We start from the raw sequence: 12849 nt of genomic DNA on the forward strand, positions 1-12849 counted from the left end.
GTCAAGCAGTATATTGCTCCCTCCTACGTATATCTCGCGAAGAGACCATGAGGATAAAATCAGAGAGATTAGAGCCCACACAGAAGCATACCGACAATCCTTCTTTCCACGAACAATACGAGACTGGAATAGAAGGGAGAACCGATAGAGGTACTCAGGGTATCCTCCGCCACACACCGTCAGGTGGCTTGCGGAGTATGGATGTAGATGTAGATGTAAATGTAGATGTAGATGTAGACACGCAGGTCGCCCAAGTTGCGTCAAATCGAAAGACCGGCACCAGGCGAACGGTCTACACGACGGGAGGCCCTAGCCACACGGCATTTCATTTCATTACTGTATTAAGTATATTTTTCTAATTTGCTTTTCACTCTAAAAATACTTAATTAAGATCAATAGTTGTTAAGATTAAAATCTGTACTTGTCAAAATTAAAATACATAGTAAAATTATCGTTTTTGTGCGATCGAGAACTCTTAGTCTTGGCCATTAATTGCAGCCGTTGATCACGTAGGCTGACGTGAGGATCAATAAACTATACTTGGCGGGATGTAACTGGAACATCTTAGGTGATTAGAAAGTTAGTAGACAGGGAATACAACTAAATACTTAGCTTTAATTCAGCATCAGCGGTGAACGTCGATCTTGACTTCGTACAATAATATTTACAAGTGCAGTTATAGACTGAACTGCGAATACGTCTTTACAACTCTGATTGCTTCACACATATAGATCAACTGTCAATGCACAAACTGTATGTGACGCCTGGCTAGGTCGTAGCTACTGACTTAGCTGAAGGCTATGCTAACTAGCGTCTCTGCACATGAGATCTCTGAAGCTATAACAAGTGAACCATTCCTATTGAAGTCGGCTGTAGAAGTGGCCAGTGCGCCAGCTTGTGTCGTAAGACCAGCCGAGAGGTGGCGATCGGTGAGCTAGCGTCCACAGTGGCGACTCGAAGGTCCGATGTGTACTGACGGACCACGGCCTATTGGAAGCCTACAACCTAGCAAGTGTGGTGCCATGCGGTGACACCATACAAAGTACCCTCAGCCACGCGCCGTAAGGTGGCTTCCGGTGTGTAGATATTGTCATGCTAAGTATCCTTTTGCATCCACTTATCAGTGGATTGTGGCGTACTTATACACATATACGCGTATAAAGTCATCGGATACTCCCCAATACCGTATCGAACGTCTTTTTGCCCGGCGTAGTGCAGCAGCTGGATGTGACGTGGATTCAACAAGTCGTTGCAAGTCTACTGCAGAAATACTGAGCCGTGATGATCCTATAGCCGACCATTATTGCGAAAGTTTTGTGCACGAAGTGACCTCTCTATTATCTCCCGTTAACGTTCGATGGGCTTCATGTCGGGAGATCTGGGAAGCCAAATCATTCGCTCCAACTGTCTAGAAGGTCCTTCAAACCCATTGTGATTTGACGACATGGCGCGTTGTCATCCTTAAGAATTCTTGGTTGTTTGGGAACTTGAAGTCCATGAATGGACGCAAATGGACTCCAAGTAGCCGAACACAAACATTTACAGTCAACGATCGGTTCAGTTGGACCAGAGAACCCGGTCCATTCCATCCGAACACAGCTCGCACCATTATGGAGCCACGATCAGTTTGCACAGTGCCTTGTTGATAAATTGGATTCAAAATGGTTCAAATGGCTCTAAGCAGTATGGGTCTTAATATCTGGGCTCATAATTCCCCTAGACTTAGAACTACATAAACCTGATTAACCGAAGGACATCACACACATCCATGCCCGAGGCAGGATTCGAACCTGGTCAACCAGAGCGGCCGGCGATGAATTGGGTCCACGGCTTCCTGGGTCCTGCGCCACACTCGAACTCTGCCTACTGAAATCACGACTCATCAGCCCAGGAAATGGTTTTCCAGTTGTCTACGGTGAAACCGATATGGTAACGACCCCAGGAAAGATGTTGCAGGTGATGTCGCGCTGTTACAAAGGCACTTGCGTCTGTCTTCTGTTGCCGTAGCCAATTTCCGGACCTGGCCACGCTGTCCTACAGGATACGTTCGTCGTACCTCCCACGTTGATTTGTGAGGTTATATCTCGCAATGTTGCTTGTCTGTTAGCACTGACAACTCTACGCAAAAGTCGCCATTCTCGCTCGTTAAACGAAGCCTGTCTGGCACTACATTGACCGTGGTGAGAGGTAAAGCCTGAAATCTGGTACTCTCGGCACAGTCTTGACACACTGAATTCCCTAACGCTTTCCGAAATGGTGTGTCCCATGCGCCTAGCTCCAACTACCATTCCGCGTTCAGAGACTGTTAATTCCCATCGTGCGGCCATAACCACATCGGAAACCTTTCCACATAAATCGTACGACTACAAATGACAGCCCCGCCAACGCACTGCCTTTATATACCTTCTGTATACGACACTAGCACCATCTGTATAGGTGCATGTCGCTATCCAATAAGTTCCGTCGCCGCAGTGTACACATAAGTAGATATAGATCAGCTTAGACGACGTCACTGGTGCAGGAGCTCTCGTGTTGCAGATGAGGGGGCGGCGGTGCTTCCAGAAGACGCAGCCCACGATGCGGTGAGAGGGGTGGGGGGAGGGGGCCAGCAGAAGCGGTGGGGCCGGTCTCCCCCCCTCCCCCCTCCACTCCCCGCTTCCCGTCACCCCTGACCAGTGATCCAGTCTGTGTGTGGCGGCCGCTGCGTGTGCTTTGTGCGTGCCGTGCGTCGAGTGCGTAGCGAGGCGAGGCGACGAGTTGTGGACGCGGGGCAGACACCTGTTGATGCGCGGCTGTGATTGGTCGGCGGCAGGAGGCGTTCGCTAGACAGGTAAGGCGGCCACGCTTGTCTGGCGTCTAAAGCTACCAACAGCTTTGTGTGTGGAAGCGCCCCAGAGCCAAGTAGCGGGCGCCAGACAACAGGTTTGTTTACATCTCTCTGGAGCAGGTAGAGGACACGAGCTTAACGCACTTTGTCTGGTACTTAGCCCAAACAACTCTAAGCATCTGCATACATACACGCACTCCACAGGCCCTTACACGGTGCACGGCGGAGGGTACCTTGTAGTACGGCAAGTCATTCCTTCTCCTGCTCCAGTCGCAAACATAGCAAAGAAAAAATGAGTATCTGTATCGAGGGTAGACAACTCGCGCCCCGCGAGTCGCATGCGGCCCCAATCAAGTATCAATATTGCCCAAGAAGCGAGCATCTATCACACGATCAGTAAACAAGAAAAAAATGGTTCAAATGGCTCTTAAGCACTATGGGACTTAACTTATGAGGTCATCAGTTCCCTAGACTTAGAACTAATTAAACATAACTAACCTAAGGACAACACATACATCCATACCCGAAGCAGGATTCGAACCTATGACCGCAGATGCAGCAGCATGGTTCCGGAAGGAAGCGCCTAGTACCGCTCGGCCACAGCGGCTGGCAACCGATAAAATTCGTTTTATGTGAAGTTGTGAAAGTAATCAAACTTCATATATAAAATGGCTGATAGTTGTAAACCGATGGCAACCCAAGATAACATAAGTACTCATAGTTTACAGAATTTTCAAGCAATAAAATCCAGTTGTTGAAATGGGCAAAACTTTTGAACATATAGTTGACCGGTTCCGCAATAGTTTTAGTTGCAGCTCTTCGTGTTTGCATTTTAACGTCAGGATTTTACTGCTTCAGAGTTCTGTTAAGTATGCATCTCTGAATTCTGTCAATAGTGTTTCGCGAAAAGAATGGTGCCTTCCCTCCAGGGATTCTCAGTTGAATTCACTGAACATCTCCGTAATACTTGCCAACTAACATAGCGGTCAAAAATCCAGCACCACCCGTGCCCCTCTCAACTCTTTCGATGTCTTCCTTTAATCCGGCCGGTGCGGATCCCAAACACTCCAACAGTACTCAATAATTGGTCGCACTAATGTTCCAGCAGCGGTCTCCCTTACAGATGAATCACACTGTCATAGACTTCTCCCAATAAACCGAAGTGGACCATTCGCCTTCCCCACTACAATCGTTGGATGTTCGTTTCATTTCGTATCTCTTTGCCCAGATATTTAATCGACATGACGGAGTGAATCAGGACACCACTAATATGTATTGGAACAGTACAGAATGTTTTTCCTACTCCTCTTCGTTAGCTTACATTTCGACAAATTCAGTGCACGCTGCCATTCACCAAACCAAATAGAAATGCTGCAGAAGTCATCTTATATCTTGCTACAATCACTCACAGATACTTTCCCGCATACTACAGCGCCGGGACGGAGGTTATCGCTGAAACAACCGGTTCGTTTCGACATCAGTTTAACCTGATCGTTTAAACCGCTCAGAATAACCGGTAAATGAAATAACTGATCTTCAATATTTTATTCCTATTAGTCCCTGCAATAAACGCAGAAGCCGAACAAAGATGGAAAAACTTCGACTGCCTCCGTTTCAAGGTACACAGAAACAAAATATTAAATTAAATAGGCAAATAAAAGAAAACTTAGTCCCTGTCCTTTTGCCGCTTTTCTCGAAAGCGATGAGTGATTGAATGCTACACAAAATAACCAGTAATCTTCTATTAATTCTAAATCTTCGAAAAAGTGCTCCAAAATGATGTTTGGGCATTATCAACAGTCAGTGTTAAAGAGCGAAAACTGAGGTTTAAGAACTCCGTTTTTCGTATTAATTTGTTCGTTCTCAAGGACTACAAGCAGATAAAGGCCTACTATGCAGACACGAGCGGCAGATCACATACCTTCTGTTGTTATCGTAAACTCTCAATGAAACGTTAATTTTTATGTTTTCTCTTCATATGAGATGGCAAGTTTGTTGTGGCCCCTTCCGTTTCTCATAGAAACATTTTTCCGACGCTTCCCACCTTTTCCCTGCTGCAGCGGGAGATGTAACTTATATGAAAAGAAATGTATTGCTCAATAAAATTAAGACAGTTTACTTATGTAAAATTAAAATAACGCAAACTTAATTTTACACGTCAGACCGGAGTTTACGTGCTTCAGTATGACAACGTGGCGTTCCTAGATGATAACGGAGACACTTTACGGCATATTTCTCCGTGCTGCGTCATCGGTTTTTTTTTTTTTTTTTTTTTTTTTTTTGTCATCAGTCTACTGACTGGTTTGATGCGGCCCGCCAGGAATTCCTTTCCTGTGCTAACCTCTTCATCTCAGAGTAGCACTTGCAACCTACGTCCTCAATTATTTGCTTGACGTATTCCAATCTCTGTCTTCCTCTACAGTTTTTGCCCTCTGCAGCTCCCTCTAGTACCATGGAAGTCATTCCCTCATGTCTTAGCAGATGTCCTATCATCCTGCCCCTTCTCCTTATCAGTGTTTTCCACATATTCCTTTCCTCTCCGATTCTGCGTAGAACCTCCTCATTCCTTACCTTATCAGTCCACCAAATTTTCAACATTCGTCTATAGCACCACATCTCAAATGCTTTGATTCTCTTCTGTTCCGGTTTCCCCACAGTCCATGTTTCACTACCATACAATGCTGTACTCCAGACGTACATCCTCAGAAATTTCTTCCTCAGATTAAGGCCTGTATTTGATATTAGTAGACTTCTCTTGGCCAGAAATGCCTCTTTTGCCATAGCGAGTCTGCTTTTGATGTCCTCCTTGCTACGTCCGTCATTGGTTACTTTACTGCCTTGGTAGCAGAATTCCTTAACTTCATTGACTTCGTGACCATCAATCCTGATGTTAAGTTTCTCGCTGTTCTCATTTCTACTACTTCTCATTACCTTCGTCTTTCTCCGATTTACCCTCAAACCATACTGTGTACTCATTAGACTGTTCATTCCGTTCAGCAGATCATTTAATTCTTCTTCACTTTCACTCAGGATAGCAATGTCATCAGCGAATCGTATCATTGATATCCTAAAGCCAAACTGGTCGTCACCTAGCGCATTCTCAATTTTCTTTTCCATTCTTCTGTATATTATTCTTGTAAGCAGCTTCGATGCATGAGCTGTTAAGCTGATTGTGCGATAATTCTCGCACTTGTCAGCTCTTGCCGTCTTCGGAATTGTATGGATGATGCTTTCCCGAAAGTCAGATGGTATGTCGCCAGACTCATATATTCTACACACCAACGTGAATAGTCGTTTTGTTGCCACTTCCCCTAATGATTTTAGAAATTCTGATGGAATGTTATCTATCCCTTCTGCCTTATTTGACCGTAAGTCCTCCAAAGCTCTTTTAAATTCTGATTCTAATACTGGATCCCCTATCTCTTCCAAATCAACCCCTGTTTCTTCTTCTATCACATCAGAGAAATCTTCACCCTCATAGAGGCTTTCAATGTATTCTTTCCACCTACCTGCATTTAACAGTGGAATTCCCGTTGCACTCTTAATGTTACCACCGTTGCTTTCAATGTCACCAAAGGTTGTTTTGACTTTCCTGTATGCTGAGTCTGTCCTTACGACAATCATATCTTTTTCGATGTCTTCACATTTTTAGTGCAGCCATTTCGTCTTAGCTTCCCTGCACTTCCTATTTATTTCATTCCTCAGCGACTTGTATTTCTGTATTCCTGATTTTCCCGAAACATGTTTGTACTTCCTCCTTTCATCAATCAACTGAAGTATTTCTTCTGTTACCCATGGTTTCTTCGCAGATACCTTCTCTGTACCTATGTTTTCCTTCCCAAATTCTGAGGCAGTACAGAACCGCGATTCATCGAACGACACCACTCGTCAGCAGTCCACGATCCTCGTCAAACGCAGCTTTTTGTGTTAACGGCAGCCGACCCAGCGGACGCTAATTCCCTGGTCCGTCAGCTGCAAGTCTTCGACCAGTGGTGGAAGGTGACACAGAACACAACTCTGTGGGGAGTCCGTTACTTGTTCTTGGATGGCAGGTGCTATAGATGTAAAACTACCGTACACTCCGGTAGAACGAGTAGGCGTAGAATACGGTAGTTATGCTATTAGCCTTGGTCAGTTAAGATCGGAAATGCGTTACCTGTATGTCTGACGTGTTGCATACCTGTCGGGCATTACCTCATTTCGATAGCTTTGTCTGCCTATGCGATCAGTCTTAGTAAATTCCCATACAAGCAGGAAGTGGTGAATCATCTAGAAACTGAGCTTGGATGTCTAAAGGGCTGCGCAACCTGCAGAACATTTGTGGTTTACAAAGTTATCCTCCTGTCCGTTACTTAAATGTTATATGCAGCAAAATTGAAATTGTCAGGGTTTAACTCACGTTTTATTCGAAAATTGTTGACTTGTAACGAGGAACAGAGGGTTGTTGTAGTAAAAATTTTAAAAAACTACTGCTTTTTCCATATAGCTAAGAAGTTGCAGTTTCCTTAAAAATGGCGAACGAAAACACACCAAACATCGCTTCGAAGCTTCGTCGAGCTTATACACTGAAGAGCCAAAGAAACTGCTACACCTGCCTAATATCGTGCTGGGTCCCCGCGAGCACGCGCCAGGGCCTCAACATGACGTGGCATGGACCAGACTAATACCTGAATTACTGGTCAAGAGAACTGACACATTGAACCCTGCAGGGCTGTCCCTAAATCCGTAAGAGAACGAGCGGGTGGATATCTCCTCTGAACCGCACATTGCAGGGCATAGCAGATACGCTCAACAAAGTTCATGTCTGGGAAGCGGCCCGCGGAAGTGTTTGAACTCATAACAGTGTTTCTGGAACCACTCTGTAGCCGTTCTGCGCGTGTGCGGTGTCCTACTGAAAATGCCCAAGTCCATCGCAATGCACAATAGACACGAATGGATGCAGGTAATCAGCAGAGTGTTTACGTATGTGTCACTTGTCAGAGTGGTATCTAGGCGTATCAGGGCTCCCATATCACTCCAGCTGCACACGTCCACACCATCATAGAGCATCCACGAGCTTGAACAGTCCCTTGCTGACATGCAGGGTCCATGGATTCATGAGCTTGTCTCCATACCCGTACACGCCCATCCGCTCGATAGAATTTGAAGCGAGACTCTTCCGACCAGCTAACAAAATTCCAGTCATCAGCAGCCCAGTGTCGGTATTGACGGGCCCAGGCGAGGCGTGAAGTTTTGCGTCCCGCAGTCATCAAGACTACACGAGAGGGCCTTCGGCTCGTAAAGCCCACATCCATGCTGTCACGTTGAATGGTTCACAGGCTGACACTTACTGATGGCCTAGCATTGAAGTCTGCAGCAGTTTGTGGAAGGGTTGCACTTCTGTCACGTTGAACGATTCTCTTCAGTCGTCGTTGGGCCCGTTCTTGCACGATCTTTTTTCGGCCGGAGCGATGTCGGGGATTTGATGTTTTACGGATTTCTGATATTGACGGTACACTCGTGAAGTGCCCGTACGGGAAAATCCCCACTTCATCGCTGCCTCGGAGGTGCTGTGTCCCATCCCTCGTGAGCCGTGTATAACACCTCATCCACACTCACTTAAATCTTGATAACCTGCCATTGTAGCAGCAGTAACCGATCTAACAATTGCGCCAGACACTATTTGTCTTATACAGGATGTTACAAAAAGATACGGCCAAACTTTCAGAAAACATTCCTCACACAGAAATTAAGAAAATATGTTATGTGGACATGTGTCCGGAAACGCTTACTTTCCATGTTAGAGCTCATTTTATTATTTCTCTTCAAATCACATTAATCATGGAATGGAAACACACAGCAACAGAATGTACCAGAGTGACTTCAAACACTTTGTTACAGGAAATGTTCAAAGTGTCATCCGTTAACGAAGATACATGCATCCACCCTCCGTCGCATGGAATCCCTGATGCGCTGATGCAGCCCTGGAGAATGGCGTATTGTATCACAGCCGTCCACAATACCAGCACGAAGAGTCTCTACCTTTGGTACCGGGGTTGCGTAGACAAGAGCTTTCAAATGCCCCCATAAATGAAAGTCAAGAGGGTTGAGGTCAGGAGAGCGTGGAGGCCACGGAATTGGTCCGTCACTACCAATCCATCGGTCACCGAATCTGTTGTTGAGAAGCGTACGAACACTTCGACTGAAATGTGCAGGAGCTCCATCGTGCATGAACCACATATTGTGTCGTACTTGTAAAGGCACATGTTCTAGCAGCACAGGTAGAGTATCCCGTATGAAATCATGATAAGGTGCTCCACTGATCGTACATACTGCCGAAACTAAAATGAGCTCTAACATGGAAAGTGAGCGTTTCCGGACACATGTCCACATAATTTCTTTTCTTTATTTGTGTGTGAGGGATGTTTCCTGAAAGTTTGGCCGCACCTTTTTGTAACACCCTGTATAGGCGTTGCCGACCGCAGCGCCGTATTCTGCCTGTTTACATATCTCTGTATTTGAATACACATGCCTATACCAGTTTCTTTGGCGCTGCAGTGTATAAAACATGTTTCTCTTATTCATAGATTTCTTTGGTTACATAAAAGTTAGTAGTTATAAGATCAAGTAATTTTTATTACTTATAAAATGGAATCTATATTTTGTAAGGCTGTAAAATATGCAATGAACCAACCCTAAACGATGTGCAGTTCTAATTACGTGCAAAACCAACAAACACAAAAACAAAGAGAACTCGTCGGCTCTCAGTTCCTGTGACACATTCGTTTATCTCTGTTTCCCTGCCAGTGCTACCAATACGGGCGGTAATCTTACCATTCGCTATGTCATTTATGTACTGCACCAAAACTACGGAACCACAGTTTTTGTATTGTGGTGCAGCGCAGCTCTAACAGGCGCACATGAGAAGGGAACGGCAGTCCCACCTTGTGGTGGTCACACATGGTCCATCGGAGTCTTGGGGACGAGTCTGCCTGCAGTCGCATTGTGGTGCACAGCAACATCGAGTCACTGTCACATTCGAATCTTCCTCGTCCTTTTTTTCTTTTTTTGTGACTTTGCTCCGCATCGGCGCAGTGTCTGCACGGTTACGAACGGATTTAGCGTGGTTAAGTTAAGGGCTGGCCGAATTCTCCACCTACCACTACTCGGTTACTGCTCAGTAGGAGTATAAGTACGTGTACATGTACCCCAACTGCCTGCGTGCAGTGCTACTCATGTGAAAATGAGCGAAGGGTTCGAAATACTGGCGAATGAGGCGGTACCTGGGTACCCGCCCAGTGTTCACATAGTGGGATGTGGGAAACAGCTTGAAAACAACATCCAGGTAAATGCTACTCCGTCTTGGGCCCAGGAGTGCGGGTGGTCGATGTAATGTAATAATACTGTACCAACAACCGTTATATTGATACTTATTTATATACATAGTTTACGCTCACATTGGCGCACTAAAATCAAACATAATACAACAGAGTCTACAATAGTTAAGTTTAGGTCTTAGCTGTCAGCAATTTCTCCGTTTCCCAAAACTTCTTCATTCGCTGTGATCTGGCTGCTCGTTCTTCTGCAGATATGACATACTTCTTCCGTTCTGACGGTTGGAATGTCAGCCGTGTGCATTTGTTCTTCAGAAGGAGTTTCTCTCCTCTGTGTTGAATTTGGTGTATGGTGATGTTCAGTTCATCCAGATCACTTTGTACTTCTTTAAACCAGATGTTTTTGGTTTTACTGTTCCAGAAGTAGCCAAAAAGTTGCTTCAGCATTCTAGTATTTGGTAGAAGAGATATGGGTCCAAAAAATGCAGTCCTTCTCTTCCGCATCGTATCAATAATGAACTCACTTTCTTTATACACTACTGATTGGGCAAAAGTCTCCACTGCCCATTAACTTGAATGTTTCTTACTGATAATTGTTCTGAGTATTCTTCTATCAACTTTCTGCAATTTGTCAGTTGTTCCTTGAGTATTTAGTCTAAATAGTGTTTCATTTGCATATATTGCTTCCGGTTTAACGACGGAGGAGTAATGTCGAAATTTAGCATTTATTGAGAGAGATCGTTTTTTGTAGGTTGTGCACGTGGTACTCTGCGCTCGCTGAAGTTTTGATGTTCTACTATTGATGCTCTTTCATTAACATTCTAGGTTATAATCTCACCAAGATATTTAAACGTTTTTACTACTTTAATTTTTTGATCATTATCGAGTATGATATGGGATGTGTCATCTGAGAAACTGGGCATCATGTCTGTTTTCTCAAACGAAATTTGCAATCAGACCTATGGCGCTAATCGCTCCGAACCCTTGCTTCATCAATATTGTTTGCTAACAGCACCAAATCATCTGCAAATGCAAGGCAGTTAAGTTGAGTCTTTATTCCAATCTTAACAGATGGTGGACATATCTCGTTCCATTCACGCATGATTTTCTGCAGCACACAGTTGAACAATAATGGAGACAATCCATCGCCTTGTCGAAGTGCAGTATGAATCTCAAAAGGTTCAGAGAATTCATTTCTGAACCTTACACTACCTTTAGTGTTTCAAAGGGTGACTGAAACAAGGTTGATAAGTTTCTGATGTAAACCAAATTCTTTAAGAATTGACAGTAGAGATTCATGATGGGTACTAACGTACGCCTTTTTAAAATCGACAAATGTGATCACTACTTTTTTTTCTCTGTCCCTTTGATGTTTCATTATCCATTTGACACTAATAATTTGATCAGGACAACTTCGTCCTGGACCAAAGCCTCCTTGATATTCACCTAGTTCACCATCAAACTGTTCATGGATTCTGAAATACAGAAACTTGGATAAAATTTTATAAGTAATATCCAGCAGGGATATACCCCTATAATTATTTGGATCCAATCTATCACCTTTTTTGTGTAGTGTATGGATTATTGCAACATTCCATTCCTCTGGTAACTTCTTAGGATTCCAAATGTCAGTAAGATGTTTATGTAAGTTCAGAATAATTTGTACATTTGCATATTTCCAAAAATCTGCCACTAGTTGGTTCTCACCTGGTGCTTTACAATTCCGAAGTGAGTTAATCGCTCCTTGTACTTCATCTGGCTGTGGTGGTATAACTTTTTCTAAATGCGTTTTGTTTCTTGGATAGGGGTCAAATTCCGAATGATGTACAGGTTCCACTCTATTTAGTAACTGTTTGAAATACTTAGCCAATATCATTGAATTGTCATTATTGTTATATGTTACCTTTCCGTTTGTATCCTTCATCATAAGAGTAGGTGTAGTGTATTTCGACTGGTACTGTTTGAATGTCTGATGATAATCTCTTGTCTTGTGGCGATTGAAAGCATACTCGATAGACTTTAAGAAGTCCTTATGAAATTGCCTTTTGAACCTTCTAAATTCTTTTGCGGTTGATCGTCTAGCATTTATTAATTCCTCCCTTGAGCTTCCAGTTTCCTTTCGTTGGTCATTTAAAGAGGCCTTATGTCCACGTTGAATCGCTCCATCGCATTCCTCATTCCACCAAGCATGTTTCTTGCGTTTCCGTACAAGAGCTACTTCTTCGGGTAAGGCTTTTAATCGATTGACAGTGGCTTCTAGATTGTCACTTAAAGGTATTCTTGATCTCTCGTAATGTATCTGATTATTAATAATTAATATATTGATATTGTTTCATTATGCGACAAGTTTCGACGTTCCAATCACGGCATCTTCAGGCCCACAGAATAAAGTTACAAGACAGCAGACGAACACGTAATAGGATGTCACCCACAGTATTACATAAACGAAACAAATGGTACATACACTCCTGGAAATGGAAAAAAGAACACATTGACACCGGTGTGTCAGACCCACCATACTTGCTCCGGACACAGCGAGAGGGCTGTACAAACAATGATCACACGCACGGCACAGCGGACACACCAGGAACCGCGGTGTTGGCCGTCGAATGGCGCTAGCTGCGCAGCATTTGTGCACCGCCGCCGTCAGTGTCAGCCAGTTTGCCGTGGCATACGGAGCTCCATCGCAGTCTTTAACACTGGTAGCAT

At 44.2% G+C, this 12849-nt stretch overlaps 1 protein-coding gene across 1 annotated transcript in view; it reads left to right on the plus strand.

Annotated features, from left to right (window-relative positions):
• Positions 1–2686: 2686 nt before the first annotated feature.
• LOC126293477 (ras-associated and pleckstrin homology domains-containing protein 1-like) overlaps positions 2687–12849 on the plus strand; it is a 222657-nt gene continuing 212494 nt past the window's right edge. Inside the window, exon 1 of the mRNA XM_049986719.1 lies at positions 2687–2830. The gene's annotated coding sequence lies outside the window, so the exon portion shown is untranslated. The remainder of the gene's footprint in view (positions 2831–12849) is intronic.

The sequence above is a fragment of the Schistocerca gregaria genome, chromosome 10, assembly GCF_023897955.1.
Source record: "Schistocerca gregaria isolate iqSchGreg1 chromosome 10, iqSchGreg1.2, whole genome shotgun sequence".
Lineage (NCBI taxonomy): Eukaryota > Metazoa > Arthropoda > Insecta > Orthoptera > Acrididae > Schistocerca > Schistocerca gregaria.